The sequence below is a fragment of the Brachyistius frenatus genome, unplaced genomic scaffold (assembly GCF_029030835.1).
Source record: "Brachyistius frenatus isolate BFR_SWC_R1_liver_20210118 unplaced genomic scaffold, ASM2903083v1 Contig_89, whole genome shotgun sequence".
Taxonomy (NCBI): Eukaryota; Metazoa; Chordata; class Actinopteri; family Embiotocidae; genus Brachyistius; species Brachyistius frenatus.
Genome location: NW_027210688.1, coordinates 1181232 through 1198622, shown reverse-complemented (window position 1 = coordinate 1198622; position 17391 = coordinate 1181232).

The window sequence follows — 17391 nt, the reverse complement described above, 5'->3', positions numbered from 1 at the left end:
TTGCTGTAACTTGGTTGTTTTTTGTGAAGGTTTCAGGCTTTGTTTCCTTTTCTTCCTCCACAGAAGAGCTCCGATAACCGATCCAGACGCCGGGAGCTGTAAACATCTCCAATCAAATGTCTTTAAGCAGGCTGCTGTTTCCCTCCTGGGACTGATTTGCATATCACATGATCACCTGACATGTTTTCCAGATCAAATTAAAACAGCAGAAATCTGTCTAATCGTCAGCGCAGATACTCAAAGCAGATTTTTTTTTTTTACATTTAAAGCGGTGTAGCGCAGCAGGTTCGTCGGATATTTGCGGATGCAGGATGAGAAGAATAAAAAACAAAAAACAAACACGAGACACAAACAAACGCGAGCACCTGAATCAAAACTAAACCCAAAAAGTAGTGAGACGCCATGAACCCAGAAGCTTTTAATCCCGCCTGTAGTCTCGGAAGGATGCTGCTTCTTCTTCTGCTGCGTCGCCTCTACAAGCTGCTGTTTTTTTTTTTTACCCCCCCAACAAAAAGCCGCATGTGTACTCAACTCCCATCGTCATGTAAGCTCCTATTCAGCAGGGTGTCTGGCAACTCAACACTGTGGCTGTCAATCAGGACACCCACCTTCCACAGCGCCTGCCTGCCTGCCTGCCTGCCTGGGGGGAGGTTGCCCTCTGTTGCCTGCTGTCAGGACTGCAGTCGGAGCTGCAGATGGATGGATGGATGGTTGGATGGTTGGTTGGACAGAGAGGGGCTGGAGGTTTCTTCCTCCCCCGGGACTTCCTGTTGAGGCTCTCGGCCGAAACACATGGCAGGAGAGCCAATCAAAACCTGGAAGAGTCCTGACAAACCAACATCCAGACAGTTCCTCTGCTGTACACGAGGAAAACACAGCTGGAGAAGCTTCTCTGTGCGCTCCTGAATATCAAGTTCAGAAATGTACCTCTTTCAATAACTGCTGAGTATGATTATAAAGATGCCTTTATTTGGCAAATTATTTCTTTTCAATGAAGTGAATTATAGAAGTAGAAAAGGCTCGAGGTGGTTCTTTGAGGCAAACAAGGATGATGCTAATACACTGATGTAACTGACGTGGGTGAATGAAGGCGGCTGAACCTGCTCATCCATGAGCGGGGTGTGAATTTCCCACTGTACTTGAATGCGTCATTGGCAGCACAAAGCTATTAGGCAATCAAAATGCCTTCAATTCTTGCCATATCTTTGTCGGGATAGTAACATGTTAACGTTAACGTTGGTGCACGAGTTCCTTTTTATTTCATACCTTTGCAAAGTAAGTATTGTTACATGGAGTGGGACGCTGACGAGCCTCACCTGCTCCCAGTTCTCCAATCAGCTGCAGTCACTCAGTCATCAGTCAGTCGGTGTCTGCGCTGCCCTTCAGTCACTCTTCAAGTGCTGTCCTGTTTCCTAGTTAAAGATTGTAAGAACTACGCCTTCTAGTTTCTGTCTGAGGGGCCACTAAATGGGACGAGGGGCGGAGCCGAGGGATAGGATTTAGGATCTTAATTACTGGATTATCAAAGTCTGCGCTTCATGTAAAGTCTCTGCGTCAAGTGTTTGGGTCCTCCTTTCTCTCATTAATTTGAGACGGTAGACTCTGATCTCGAATGCCGTCTAAGTTCAATAAATGAATAAAAAAGATGAGAATTTAAATATTTCTTGTGATGTGCCGCATGATTATTATCAAAGGAAGTGATCATATTTATTCCTCTATCAGGCATTGCTTAAAAAAAAAAAAAACTTGCAACTTTTTCGAATTCACGCAAAAAAAAAAAAAACTTCACTTAAAACACCACAAATTACATCGACAGTTTTGAGAAAAAAAAAAACATAAAATCAAAAGTGTTTTTTTGATCGCAAACATTCACAAAACAACAATCGGACGTGAGAACTTGTCGGACGGTCGCTGAGTTGGGTCGAGTTGGAACCAGCGGTGGGAAAAGGGGCTTTAGATTACTTGTATTTTTGCTATCCGTGAATTGAGTGCTAAATAAAGTCGATTAAGCACCATCATGTTTCCAAGGAAAGGAAGCTGCGATAGCCAACGACTGAAGGCACAGACCATCGTCCCGGTTTGCTGCTCCCTCCTTCGTTTTCTCTCTATCAACTATTGAATAGACATCAAAACTCCCACACTAATCGCTCCAACAACAGCCACAATGAGAATAATATTGAGCTGTATTAGTCCCCACTTAAGAAAAGCCTGCGTTTTGTGTGAACAGCTGTAGGTGAATTAGCGGAGCTGCTGCTTGTTGGATTTGAGCGCAGCAGCTGTGATGAGTATTTCTTTATATTTCTGTCAGACTCCTCTGGGAGACGGATCAAAACACGCTGTACTGTACGTCTCACCACAACCGCAGCGCTACAACAGCGTTTCTTTTTTTTACAACATTAAAAACAAACAGTGACAACAACTTCATGTCGCATTTTCTTTTTTTTTACTTTTCTTTCTTTTTGTTTCCCCCTCCTCCTCCTTCCCTGCTTCATTGATGTCTGCTTTTTCAAGAGCACCAAGAGTAGCACTCAAAAGAGCGTCGTCGCTGTTTTCTCTCTCCCTCCCTCCCTCTTTTTTTTTTTTCCCCTCCTGCATCGACACAAAGAACGCTTTCAATTTTTAATGCATCGAGCTCAGAGAGAGAAGACGCCCCAAACAAGAGGGGAGAGGAGTAGTAATAATGAACAGCTTTAAACAGATGAGAGCTTTTGCTTTGCTCAAAATATCCTCTCAGCTTCCAGCTAAAGAAGAGCCGGATGCAGCGAGCTGCAGGGACGCTCGGGAGAGTGCATCAGCCGGTTTACACTAACAGTTGCTGTATCTCGCTGATTATGGAGCCTTCTGTCATGTTTTTTTCTTCAATAATGGACCTGCATGTAATTTACATGGCTGACATGGTGTCTTTCATTCACTGGCCTTCTTTTAACTTCTTTTAAACTCTGCTGATTGACTCATTTCATCATGGCTGATTTATTCCCTTTTAAAGAAACATTTCTACGTCTTATATGAGGTTAAAGATTGTAAAAAAAAAAAAAAAAGCCCCTCGTCCCTGAAAACAGACATTATTACAGACATGAGCTCGACCCTCGAATCACTGATATTAAAAAAAAAAAAAAAAAAACCCTCAACTTCAACCTGTAAGAGCTCCAAATCTGAAAAACTACAGCAAACATTGTATTTCCATACAGAGTTCAGTATCGTTCTGGTGCTTTTACTTTTAATACAGTTTCCTCAACGACACCTTTTTTTTTACATAAATTTTTAATCCATTGTTTAAAAAAAAAAAGAAACTGACGTTACACATTATGGTACAAATCTTTACTTTTAGTGCAAATTAGAAACAGACTTTAGTTTATTATGAAATCTTGTCCTGCGTTTCGAGTCGCATACTATTTCTAGTTTTACTTTCAGTTCGTACTGCAGCTACTCTTGCGAAGTCAGTCCTCTCGCATGTAGTATGTGTTCAACTGGGACGTAATACTTAATCATTAAAATGCACCTTCAGCTTTGACCTTCTTGGTTCATATCCAAGTAAAAACAAATATTTGCAACGAGTACTCTTCATTTTAATGCTCTTCTTCTTCTATTTGTGGGCGGAGCATTGGCGCCAACATCGTCGTGACAACCACAAAACACGACAACTACGACTGCATTTCCTGACCTATTCGGCGACCCCGTTAAAACCGAGCGCCGGAGGTTTGGGCGTGTCCTGCCCCTCCGATTTGTCCGACAGCAGCAGCCTCAGCGAGCTCAGTCGTCCGTCCATCAGATAGAAAGGAGGAAACCTGCTGGCTTTTCTTTCTCCGGCAACAAAGAGCTGCTGATAGCGGCCGCCTTTCAGTATGAAAGCCTCCTTTTTTCTTTTCCCTCCACACATGTTCTTTCTTTACTGCAAATCTCCTGAAAATCTGCTTGTCCTGCTCGCTTTGTGAGCATGTCACGGCTTGTGGCAGGTACCAGCCCCCCCGACCGCCACTTCCTGTCAGCCGACAAGACGGAGGACAAAAGGCCGTGGGCGCAGCCAGACGAGGAGATGTAGTGGAGTAGAAGTGTTGACCCCGCAGCCAAATAGATTCGGTTCACCTCGTCTGTTACAGCGACGAGTAACAGGTCGCAGACTCGACCTCCGCGGAGGGAAATTACAAAATAAAGCCGACAGACTGGAGACAACAGAGACGGTCGGAGAAGATCTGAATTATGTTCTCACAGGAGGAAGCAGCTGCTGTCTGAACGACTGTTACAGCAAGATTACACGTTCATAATCATAAAATAATACTTAATCTTCATGAGAATGACATTTGCGCTTTAAAAAGCCAAGTCTGTTCTAGTAAATGTTTATTTTTTAGATTGTCAAATCGTGTCTAGATGTTACATAAGTGAGGTACTTTACTGACATTTATCTCAATTATCTCACCTATTTTAAGCCTTATGTCTTTTAAATACATGAAGAAATCTTTATTTTTCAAAATAAATGTTCCCTCAAGGGATAAATAAATACAGCTGTGGGTTTATCATTGATTAGACAATCATCTAAATTAATAACAGGGTCGTCTTTATGGTTTTTCTTTGTGGGAGATAATGTCAGAAGTTACCTGGTGGAATTTCTTCCCTCTTGAAAAGACCATCAGTCGTGTCAAGGTCGTGTTGGTCTGCAGCAAACAGCTCTATTCAACCGCTGCAGTCAACTTTAATAAAGTCACAAGAAAACAAAACAACTGTCCGCCATTACTTTCAGGCACGAAGGTCAGTCAGTCCGGAACATTTCAAGGAACAAACAAACCATCAAAGTCTGATGAGTCCAGATGAGCGGCCGCTATCTTAACGTATGTTCGCTACATTACCAAAGTAAAGTATTGATTTGAACTCAAACTGTGTTTTGGTGCCTAAACCAACCTTAACTTTTGAGTCTATTATTGCTACCGTGACTGTGAAGGTCCAGCACACCTGTCGGTCGAACGCGTCATTGACGACGACCTACGTAGTCAACTGGGAGGCTGAGAAACGACCCGGCTCGCCGTATCCATGACAACCGATGACAACGGACATTTGACGTGGCCCGACGATGCGCACGATGATCCAGAACACCTCCAGGAAGCCGAGTGATGGAGCCGCATCACATGACCTGAATCCACCTCAGGTGAGTTGAATGACAAGCAGCCGACAGGAAACTCAGCGCACACGGGGAGTCCTTCACAATAAAAGCACCTTATACATCATATACAGCACCTTTTCATGAAACGTGATTTTAGTCGGAGGGAAGTAACAAAAAGCTAAATTCATTTACCTGCATTCCTGTAAATAAAGTTGATATGAAGTATGTAAAATATTCGTCCTTGCTGAATGCCTGAAGTGCCGGCAGCAGTTACATTCTCATTCCTGTTATCAATACTGCCTCCCATCTGTTTGTATTTGGTACATATTTTATGTTCATTCTATGAATTCTTGAGTGAATGAAATACATACCCAACTTTCCGTGAAACGCCCGAAGGTCGAGGACTATTTTTCTTCTCAAACTTGTACATCATTTTCTTATTACCTTCTTTGAGGCGATGGTGTTCATGGTCCCATTTGATTGGTTGCAGCAGAGTATTCCCCCAAAAAATGGACAAATTTGAATGAAATGTTCTGTTTAAATCTAAGACTTATAATAGGGAACAAACACTGTGACAAAGAAACTGCATTAATTTAAACAAAGTTCGACGTTATATTCATCAGTATTTTCATGCCGACTCAGCTTTTAAAACTTCAAATAATTTGGATTTTAAAACTATTTAAAATGAGAATTATTGTGACTATCTGGGATGTATTAAAGAGAGTACAAATGATCTGTACTGTACTTTAATACAGACATTTTTAAAAGGGACAAATACATTTTTTTTTTTAGGTTTCTTCCTTTTGTATCCGTACACATTAAGATTTCCTTTCTTTCCATTTTATGCATAATTATTTATCTAACTTTACTTGCGTCAACTGGACCCAACCCAGCATGATCCCTCAGGCAGGTTTAAAGGTTGCTGACATAGCTAACCTGCTAACAAAGCTAACAAACTGCTAATTTCACCTCCCAAAAAGAAATCGAAACTCAACATAGCAGCTAACAAGTCTGACAAACTGCTAACAAACAGCTGATTTCACTAAAAAACAGCTGAACTCAAGTTAACCAACAGCTAAGAATGCCAACAACCATCAGACACCTCGGAAGGTCCCAGTGGAACTCGTGTTGACGGTCCGACTCCGGGGGACAAATTCACAGTGACACGACCACGCCAACGTCAAATCGCCGTAGACTTTCTGAAGCATTTCAAGGGTCTCGATTTCCAGAGTTTGAACCAAAATTTGAAACATGAATGTAAGCCAGGGCAAGTTTATTTGTAGAGCACATTTCAACAAGGAAATTCAAAGTGCTTCATATAAAACTATTAAAAGCATCAAAACATAAGGGAAAAGAAAAGGACATTTAAAAACAATTAAGAACATTGATTAAAACATTAAGCAAGCTAAAAATAGGATAAAAGTTACAGTGCAGTTTGAGACATGCTCAAATCGGGTTCAAAGAAAGGCAGCAAACACAAAAGTCTTCAGTCTTGATTTAAAGGATCTGAGAGTCTCAGCAGACCTGCAGCTTCCTGGGACTTTGTTCCAGATATGTGGAACATAGAAACTGAACGCTGCTTCTCCATGTTTAGTTGTGACTGTGGGAAAGCAGACGACCTGAGAGGTCGGGATGGTTCAGAAAGGAGCAGCAGATCACAAATGTACTGAATGTAGAATCATTTCATGGAGAAACTTTGCAGCCTTTCAGAGTAGAGCTGAAACCTTCCAGTGCTTTTCTAAACTCTTCACACCATCAGACACCAAAACATGATCAACTTTATTAACACGGCACTTTTCAGAATAGCAGCTACAAAGAGTGTTTAGTGAAGACGGGACTAAATAAAACCCGCTCGGATGAACAGTGAAAGAAGTAAATCCAGTTTACCGACGGATGAAAGTGCCAAACACAACGGGAATGAAAGACATAAAAGGAGAGCGTATAAAGAGCTGTTTGTCCCGAAGTCTTTTAGATGGTGATTTAACAGGCAGCCTGATGTTTTATCTCCCAGGAGACGAGTATCTCCTGTCCATCACACTTACCGAGAGCCGAAGGAGGAGGTGACTGCTGAGCTCAGCGGAAACTGTGGGACGGGGTGACGACCGCCGGGCCGCCGATCTGACCAGAAACAACAGGGTGAGATGGGATTTTAAAAAGACAGGACGTCCCACTGAAACTGAGGCAGCTTGGTGTCAATTTTAGGATTAAGTATTACAAATATTGGTAGGTCAAGGTCTGTTTTATGGTTATTGATGTTTCCCTGTTGGACAAAAGGCCACAAACATTGTGACACTGTTGTTATAAATCAAAATAAAGATATAATAACTCCATAACAGCTCCAAAACTGTCCATCGGTGGCGCTCAAGATGCATCGGCTCCACAGCTGCTCGCATTACCACTTGTGATACTGTCAATTTAAATAATTCATGTGTCCACGATATAAACGTGTATTTTGGTTAAGGATTGGAAAAGATTCTGGTTTTGATTAAATGTAAATTAAAGTGTCTCAATCTATAAAGGGAATTTATTAGAAATTAGGACTCGAACATGGATACCTCTGGGGGGCGTGTCTGCCTCAGCTTTCCACTGTAGGTGGGCGGGGCAAAGTGTCCTCCGGTTTTTGGTCAGATCCACCACTTCGCTTCTCCCCTTCAAATATGGTCCAAAAAAACCAAGACGGCGACGAAATGCCAAACATAAAGGCTTCGAAACGGCCGTTCACATATCAGGTCGACGCCGTCTGAAAGTAACTCCTAACTTTTTCTATCTTAACAATCACAGGCCTGTGAAAACGCTGCATCGGACGTTTCAGAGCACAAAGCTGCACGATTCAAACAGTGTAAACCCAAAAACTTCAGCAGCAAAACTTTCTAACTTTGTAATAGACCTGTGTGCACAGCAAAAATGTAGTTTTCCAACTTTTCTATCCTCTGTGTTTGAATCTGTGTGTGCAGCTCCGTGTTTTCACTGACGGACAAACAAAATGATTAAACCGATATGAACCTTCTCATTAACGGCGTGTAAAAAAAACACAAACAGAAAAATGTTTGACGTTTGTTTTCAGATCAGGACAGTTTGAGCGGTTGCACGATATTACGTCTGCAGCCCGAGCTGGGTCCTGAAGGAAGAACAAAAATAAACAGTCCTTCAGCTCGTGAAATATACATACAGCACCACAATAAAGAAGAACAGCAGCCGGCTGTACGGCGCCGCCGTGGTTTCTAGTTTGCATTGGCTGGCGTGATCAAATCCGACTGTGTCACAGTCCTCCGGTTCCGCTCGCTCATCCCTCCGGACCCAAATGGGTCACTGAAGAGAGGCTCAAAGCGGAGAGCCCGAGCAAAATATTTGAAAGTATTTCCTTTTAAAAAGGAAAGAGTCTGGATGCGTCGGGGGAAAATAGAGATTTATTCTAGCTGTTAGTCATGGTTTCAATCCTTCATATTTCTGCGAGCCGGGCCCTGTGGGAGCGTTGCCGACGGCGCTGGACAGAACCACCACCGGACAACAAAAGAGGAGTCTTTACTTTTCATGTGTCCCGGCCTCTCGCTCACTCCCTCGGGGTTTGAGATGACCATCGATCGGCCGGGCTGATAAACACAAAGCGCTGCTGCTGCTGCTGGTGGAGGCGCTCTCAAAGCGCCGCCTGTCAATTACCCGGACTCTCCACTAAAAACCCATCTCTGTCCCCGGCTCTCCTCGAACGCATCGCGCCGCCATGCTTTACATCAGTCCTCCTGGCAGAGATACAGTCACATCGGGTGTCTGAGGGACGTTCACAGACGACGCTGTTTATTCTGTCTTTAAAGGATGTCTTTAAATTTAGTGTGCAGAAGAGCTGAAAGAGATTTTTTTTCACAGCTCAAGAGTGGTTTAGAAGTTTCCTCCTCTCGCATTTTTCTGCCACCCACTCCTCTCCGGGGAATCACTGAGTCCTCGAGACCCACCAGCACCAACCTCCCCCCCTCCACCCCCTTGTTCAGCAGAGATCACATGCTTGCAAATGGGCCCCCTGGCCGGGCAGCTTGGCGGTTGGAGGGCTCCCTGGTGGATCCACCAATTAGCCCCGGCCCCCGGCCTCGGAGAAGTGGAGCGAGGCCCGCGGTGCAGAGAGCTCCATGACGTCCCCAGAGTTTCCTTTTAACGGGTGACCGCCAAAGATGGGTCGAGGAGAGGAGAGAGTAGAGAGGAGAGAAGAAGAGGGGAGGAGGACAGTGAGGATAATAGATGACCCCTTTGTCTGTTTTTCCACTAAGGATTTTGAATCAATTGCAGCTTGTGTCGCCCTGCAGCTCCAGCTGGGGAGGGAGGACATGTGGAAAATGTTCAAGAAGTCTCATCGGGGCTTTACGAGCGGGTCTAAATCAATCTGGATGTATTGAAGGATGAATCTTCCTGCAGAGCACATACAGGATGTTGTTATTATTTTGACGACTTCAGCAAAGCAGGAAGCTCACTCAGGGATTACATGTAAAGAAAAAAAACTCTGAAACCTGCACTTGATCACAGTACTTCATATTTCTGCTCATTTGTTTGGAACCTTTGTTCATACAAATCAAAGCTGCAGTATAAAACAGTTGGTGGTCAAGAGCTCTCTCAGCGTCCACGTGGACATTGAACCAGTGACCCTCTTAACCGTCCTTTTGAGAGCGTATGATTATGTACAGTGTAAACACAGTAAAATATGGAGGCACTTATCTGAACTGTAGACTGAATATAAAAGTGTTTGTAGCTTCCGGGTCTGGAAAATGAGGTCGATGCAGAAGTGTCTTAAACTGCAATACCACTGAGTGCCACTAGAGGTCAGCTCCACAGACTCCCATTCAACTTCTCATCAAACACAAAGTCAATAATATTTCTCCAACAGTTATCTCGGGTTTGCTAGCTAAAGTCACTCTTCCTTATCAGGCAAGAACGGGACCACATTTCACTTTCAAAACTCCAGAAACTGGTCTCCTCAGTTTCCAAACGTTTACAGTGTGTTGTTAAAAGAAGAGCTCAGTGGTCAACATGACCCCGTCCCAACTTTTTTCAGACACGTTGCTGGCATAAAAAAACAAAAATGATTGTAAATCATTTACATTTTACACCGCGTCCTAACTTTTTTTTAGAAAACGAAAGTATTTGGGAACAAAACTTGTGACTTTGCCATGTGGACGCTGTAGACTCGACACGCACGCAGAAGTCAAGGAAGTACCGACAACCCGCTTCATTAAATCAACAGTTCCCTCTGAGCTCTTCCAGAGAAAAGCAGAAAAAGGATTGAATTAACGAGAGCACACGGGAGTCACGACTCCGGCGCAAACAGATAGACGACAGAGAGCGGAGAAATTTCCAGCAGCAGGAGTACAGAGGTAAAGTTTGCTCCCCCCCCCCCCCCGCCCCGCGCCTCCCTGCCCAAAAAAACTCTTTATGGGGAGGACAATGAAGGAGCAGAAATAAAATAAAAATAAAAAGAGGAAGAAGTTGGAAAGCCGAGATTAGCCGAGGCTGCGGAGAGAGACGACGAGAGAGGGGAAGCGAACAGCTGGCAGGGACAGATACTGCTGTTTCAGACCCCCTCCATCCCCGGCGGGTAAACAAACCGGCAGTCGGTTTGATTTATGGAGCGCGTCACTGACCGGACGGCCATTATTGCCACTGAAAGAAGCCGGAGTGAGCGGCGGCGTCATCGGCTCAAACCCGTTCCACACCGCAGCTTTTTTTTCACAGGTACGGCCGACTTTGTCTCTCGCGCTCTTTTGTCAGCTTGGCATCTCCGAAACGGGTTTTTCCTGATTTTTTTTTTTTCGGGGCGGCTGACGAGCGCCGAACCGACCCGGCTCGGACGTGCTTGTAAATCATCGGCGTGGGCGAAACGCGGGGAAGCTGTTTGGCAACCGGGAGACGTTGTCTTTGTGTCTACTCGCTGGAGACGTTTTGTGGAGTGATTAATCATCACACTCTTCAAACGTTAGGAGGTAATTTATGGCTTCAATTCATCGCCTTTATCATTACGTGCGGGCAAGTGGGCGGAGGAGGGGGGGGGGGGCTCCAGAGCTCAGACAAAAAAACAACTGATGTTCATTGTAATGCCTGAGTTGAACTGTCACACTGTCCTTTTATTAATCCTACGTCAGTGTACCCCCCCTCACCCCCCTGGGTGTTAATGAAGGTCCGTCAGCTCCATAGAAGCCCCCAAAAGGTCACTAATGGCTTCTAAGTGAGCTACAAGTGGGGCCTCATGTTGAAAGCTGTATTTTAGTTCGAATGGCTGTAAAAAAAAAAAAAAAAAAAAAAAAAAGCTGGAGGGTAAAAACGAGGAACGGTTTATGTTCAACGAGATCTGAGTGAAAACAAACCAAGAAAAAGTCAAGGTATGGAAATCAGAAAGCTTTTTTGGTTGTTTTTTTTTGTGTGTTTGGGGGGAAAAACCAACAAAGAGCAGGTGGATTGAAGGTGGATGAAAACTGATTGTTCAAGTGTCCTCTTTTATTTTTTATCTAATACAAACAAAACACTCGTGTCGTGTTGACGCTCGCTGGCGGGACGTGAGCGGTGTTAAAGGCCTCCGCTCCCCCACAAACAAACACAACATCGTTAGCTGTTGTTCGCTGTTACAAATCCTGCACCGCGATCACGTGGTTAAAGAATCCATCGAGGTTATCGAGTCTCTTCCTCTCAGTCGGGTGTCGCTCTCCATGCGTGTCTGTCCACGCTCGTATCATATGTATAATGACGACTTTAAATTCGTCTAATGCCAGTCGGGCCATATTTTTTTTACAGTTTCTATGTCAGCGAGACTTTTAAATATCAAATAAAATAGCGTCTTTCTGTATCTGCCCTTGACCTCTGACCTCTGACCTGAGCGTGAGAGACGATAACGAGCAGCTGTGACATCAGCGGTCTGAAAACGACGAGCAGGACGTTTTGAGATCTTCCCCTTTTTATCTGCCTGACCTCCTCCTCGGAGGGAGCGATAAGACGCTCGGAGAAGAAAAGATGGAGTCCATCGAGCTCTCATTCATCACTTTTAGATCAGTATTGATCAGCTGGCAGCGGCAGCGGAGAGATTTACGCCGGCCTTTTACCATGACGACGGGAGCGTTTGACCCGTCCAGCGGCTAAAAGCCTCTCAGCTCGCCGGCGGCTCTATCATCTCCCCGCGCCCAGACATGATGGCCGATGAGATACGCTGATGCATCCATCATCTGAAACCTCCTCCTCCTCCTCCTCCTCCTGGAAGGAGCTCCTGACTCGGCCGGATTTGAGGATTGTTGAAAGATGACGGACAGATAAACATGTCAGCTACATGATTTGGACATCGGGGGCGTTTTTTTTTTTGTTTTTTTTATGGTTTCAACAACAGGAACCAAAAACGGCGCTTTAATATAAACGGAGGATTTACGGACAGCGAGATGCTTTATGTTCCTCCGTGAGTCATTGCGGACACGGTTTCGGACCTGATGCTTCGCTGGCGCTGCCATGTTTTATCACCGTGACGACAGTGGACCGCCGCCAGTTAACGACAACACGGAGGAAACAGGTGGAAGTTGATGGACCGGAAAATATCGACTCGTATTTTAAATGAAAAACCAACCGTCAGTGTCTGGTGTGACACACAGCTTTCACATGGAGTCCATCCGGTTATTGATCATAAGATATCGGTCCACTACGACTTCGACGGCTGTGCAAAGATGTCGGCAGGAAGTGGAACATCCTGTTGTTTTCAGCTTCCTGTACAGATTAATGCCACATGGGGGCGATAGTGGCAGATAAATGGCACGACAATATGGCCTCCCATATTTTGCCACGCCCCATTTGTACCCCGTGTAATCCACTTCCTGTTTTATTTTGGAATCTTCCACCTTTTAGTCTCCGTGTCAACTTTATTTCCTGCTGTTGTTCAGTTTCCCGCCAGTTTCTGGCCCCACCTGTGTCTCGTTAGCCAATCAGGTAGCTGTGTTTCTACAACCCGGCCTGCTCAAGGTTCTCATGTTGGATTGTGCTCACGAATGTCGACCTGAGTTCGGCTCTTCATCTGTTTGTTTATTTTCTGTTTGTGGTTTTTTTGGACATTGTTTATTTTTAGATTCTGAATCTTAAACTTTCATTGGGTCTTCCTCTTTCTGGTGTTTTAATCCATATTTCTTCAAGGAAATTAAGTCTTTTCTGATTTAAAGTGTTTCTATTTGCAGCAATCAGGCCAACATTTTGATCCATACTGAAGTATCTCTGCAGGGAAAATGTGTTCCCCTGAGGATGAGCCCTTTTAATTAAAAAAACAACCCATGTGACCTTTCCCAAAGAGAAATTTCACGAGAAAACATGAATCTTTTATGCTCACTGAGCTGAAGATTAGAAAAAGTCCAATATTTTGCTGTAGAAGTGATTCTCTCCCCTCTGGCCTCCTCCTGCCATCTGATGCCTGTTTGTTTGTTTGTTTGTTTGTTTGTGCTCGGAGGTGATGCTGGAGCTCGCTCTGCTGTCTGCGGTGACTCACCTCCAGCTCCGACAGCGAAGAACTCCTCTCGCCAGTCAGTCGGGCGCCGCGAGAGTGAAACGTCGACTCCTCTGCCGCTCGAGTGTTTGTGTGGAGAGTCGGCCGGCTGCTCGTCGGACCTCTCAGCGTCCTCTGCGAGACGGAGGTGGGCGGACTGTGTCGCCGTGTGCTGCCACAGCCAGCGTTTCATCTCCTCATTCAGTTTGTGATTTTTCTTTTTTTGTTTGTTTGTTTCTGAGCTGCGAGGACTGTAAGAGTCTGGCACCGAGAGGGAAGCAACGCTGGCAGATCCAGAAAGAGCGAGAGCGTGACTCAGTGTGAATGGGTTTGTGTGAGGAAGCGTCGAACTTCAACTTGTGAGAAAAGAGGGTGGGTTTTTTTCCACAAGAAACAAGTATTCAAGTAAATACGTTGGCAGGCGGAGAGACGAGGAACTGTGACACAATTCTTCTTCGAAATTTCCGTTATAGATCTTAATTTCGTCGCCTGACAACAAGGGCTCCACTGAACAAGCCTGCAAAAAAACAGTTGGATTGAAATTCCTGGAAAGATCTACAAACACCTTTTGCAGTTCACAAAACCGTTCTTCCATCTGTGTTTGGCACAAACGAAGTGGCTTTGAAATGCACCTTGGGAGATGTAGTTAACTTTCCCCCCAAAGATTACGCGTACACAAGCCTGTACCTTTCACACTGATGACTGAACCGAGGGAGTTTCACAGCGATCCAAACCTCAGATCTGTGAGTCACTCAATACTTTCTATTAACAGAATAAATAGCATTTGTCTTTGTTTTTCTTTAATCGAGACACCGTATAAAATGTAAATAAAAACAGAATGCGATGATTTGAAAATCACATAAACCCATATTTAATAGAAAATAGACCAAAGACAACATATCAAATGTTGAAACGGAGAAAGTTTATCATTTTATTAGAAATATATGCTCTGGCACTCAGGCAGCACTGCATTAAACACAGACACAATTCTGTCGTGGAAATCACTGCATGGGCTCAGGAACACTTCGGAAAACCATCGTCTGTGAACAGTTCATCGCTGCATCCGCAAATGCAGGTTAATAAACTCCACCATGCAAAGAAGAAACCAGATATGAACATGATCAGGAAGGCTAAAGAGGAGAGGGACCAGCCAGCTTGTTATCAGCGCACAGTTCAAAACCCAGCACACATGATGGCATGGAGGTGTAGAGTGAAGAATGGGACAACATTCCACTTTCGAAACTCCAGCAACTGTTCCCCTCATGTTTACTGTGTTGTTAACAGAAGAGGTGATGCAACACAGTGGTAAACATGACCCTGTTTCAACTTTGTTTGAGACGTGTTGCCGGCATCAAATTCAAAATAAGCACATATTTTTCATAAAAGCATAAAATCTTTCTTTTTACCAAAGTTATTTACTCACAGCTACTTTATACATCGATGTTTACTCCCTCTGGCTCGATATTAGGTTGTAAATCCACAGGTGTGGCGCTTTATGACCTTTTATTGGTGCCGAACGCAGGTTTTAAAATCAAATCAAGGCTCAACCGTATCTTTCAGTCAACTCTCTGACTTCACGGCAGCGTTACCTCCCGTTTACATCACCCACAGCGTGATTGAAGCTCACCGTCACTCAAAACAGAAATAAGACAAGAAACAGCAGTGAAAATATGCGTGGAAATGACTTTGTTTTCGACTATTCGGCCAGAACTGAAGATAAAAAAAAATATTGTCAACAGATTTTTTTTTTATTACATCCCGGCAACACTGACACTCATATTTATGGTTTGTTCAACACTGGTGGATACAGACAGGTGGAAAACACCAGAAATCAAATCGGGAAAAGCTAATTTTTCAGCCAAATATTAGTATATGTGAGTAACCAGTGCGTCAAGTGTTTTAATTCCAGTTGCCTGTAAATGTACGGCCCTGTGAGGTTGTTTTTTCCGGCAGAAACCTCGACGCGCTGCTTCCTGAACTCACCTGAGCTGTTGTAGGTAAATAACATTTAGCCTCCTCCGTCCCCCACAGAGCCTTCTGCTGCAGCCTCCCTCCTCTTCATCACTCCATCAGCAGTATCTTCACTACTTTCCTGGAGTTTCTGCAGCAGATAGGCAGTTTAGGTTCCAGAAGAGGAACACTTAAGGAGAAAATAGTTTCCCCTCCAACTCTGCTTTCATCACCAGCAAAGAGCCACAGAAAGAGCGAGCGAGGATTTTCATCGCCGCCGAAACCCTTTTTTCTTTTTTCCACCCTCCTGCTTTTTTTTTTTTTGCCGAGGATTTGCGAGCGGGCTGATCGCAGCCCTGATCAGTTTCAACCGCTGACGGAGTAACGGCTGCTTTCAGCGTCACTTTAAATCACAGGCGCCCCCATTTCCTCGGGGGTGATGAGAACTCGCTCTCGCTGCTCCGAATCACGCTCATCGCTTTCGGAGGGAAAAACCTGTTACAGTCTGCAGGATTCGGGCCGCTCGGCGTGTTTTAACTCGGCGTGTTTTAGTTCGGCGTTAACATGGCCGCTGCTGATCAACTGGTGCTCCGTGGTTTTAAACTCAGTCTTACAAAAGGCTGAAGTAATTTGTTGTAAAGTTGAAAGTACAGGAGTTTACACGATGAGATTTCAAAATAAGATGTCATCCCTTCAAAGAAGAAAGAGTCCGACATCCACGCTGATGGTAAAGGTAGGTAGGTAGGTAGGTATTTACTTTATTAATCCCCGAGGGGAAATTTTTTTAAATAAACATGCAAGAAGTTTTATTTTTATTGTTTATTTGGAGGTTAAACTGAAAATCTGTTCATCAGGCGTTTCCAGGGCAGTTGGGATTTGTTTTTCCTGAAATTTTTCTGTTTAACAGCATTTCAAAAACATGTTTTCATGACATTTAAATCAGCGTTTCCTCACTATGATTTATTAACAGAAGAAGAAATGTTTTATTCCTCCTGACTCGCATGTTTTAGTTGAAAAAGAGAAATGAAGATGTTTTAAAAACAAATTAAACATGTATGTAATTTTGATTAAATTTGCCAGATAATATGTGTTAACGAGTTGTTTTCATGCTACCCCTAGTGGCCCCCAATGGTATTGCAATGTATGGTGTCACTTTTCAGCCCCGGAATCGACGTCCTCTTTTATAAACGGTCTACGAGTGAAACCCGGCACGTGGGAGGGTCAAAGGTCAGGGTGAAGCTTAGAGTTGGGGACTAGTTGACTCCGCCCATTGACTCCGCATCTTCCTCCTCCTCCTCCTCCTCCTCCTCAGAGACTCATGCATTCACCTTGATCAGTTTAATTTGTATTCTTTTAACTCGCCGTGTGTGTGAACCTGGTTCACTTTGTTTTTCGCAGCAGCTCTGTTCTGTTTGTCCGTCGCCCACTCAGGTTTTCTGCTCGCTAATCAGGTAGAGAAGCGTCCTGCCGGGAAAATACGAGCCGTCTCTGCCCCGGGAAAACAATCCAGCCATCATCCCGCCATCACAGGCGATGGCCACACTCCTAATTTATCTCCCAGTGTGCCGCTTGTTGTTGTTGTGTTTTTTTTTTCTCATGCTGGAGGAGAATTTCCGAGCAGAGCGAGCTCCGGCTCTTAATACTCTCCCGTTGCCTCTGACACAACAAACAAATGAGGACAGCAAATCTTTGCTGCCAAGTAGATTTACTTTTATCTGCGGTATCACCTCACTCCCCGACCACTCATAAGATTAGAGGGAGCGGAGCTGCAATATTGGATCTGTTTTGTCAGCTCTGATGACGCTGTCCTGCTGCCTTTTCCTCACAATAAATCTGGGAGGTTTTTTTTCTTTTTCTTCTTCCTGCTCTG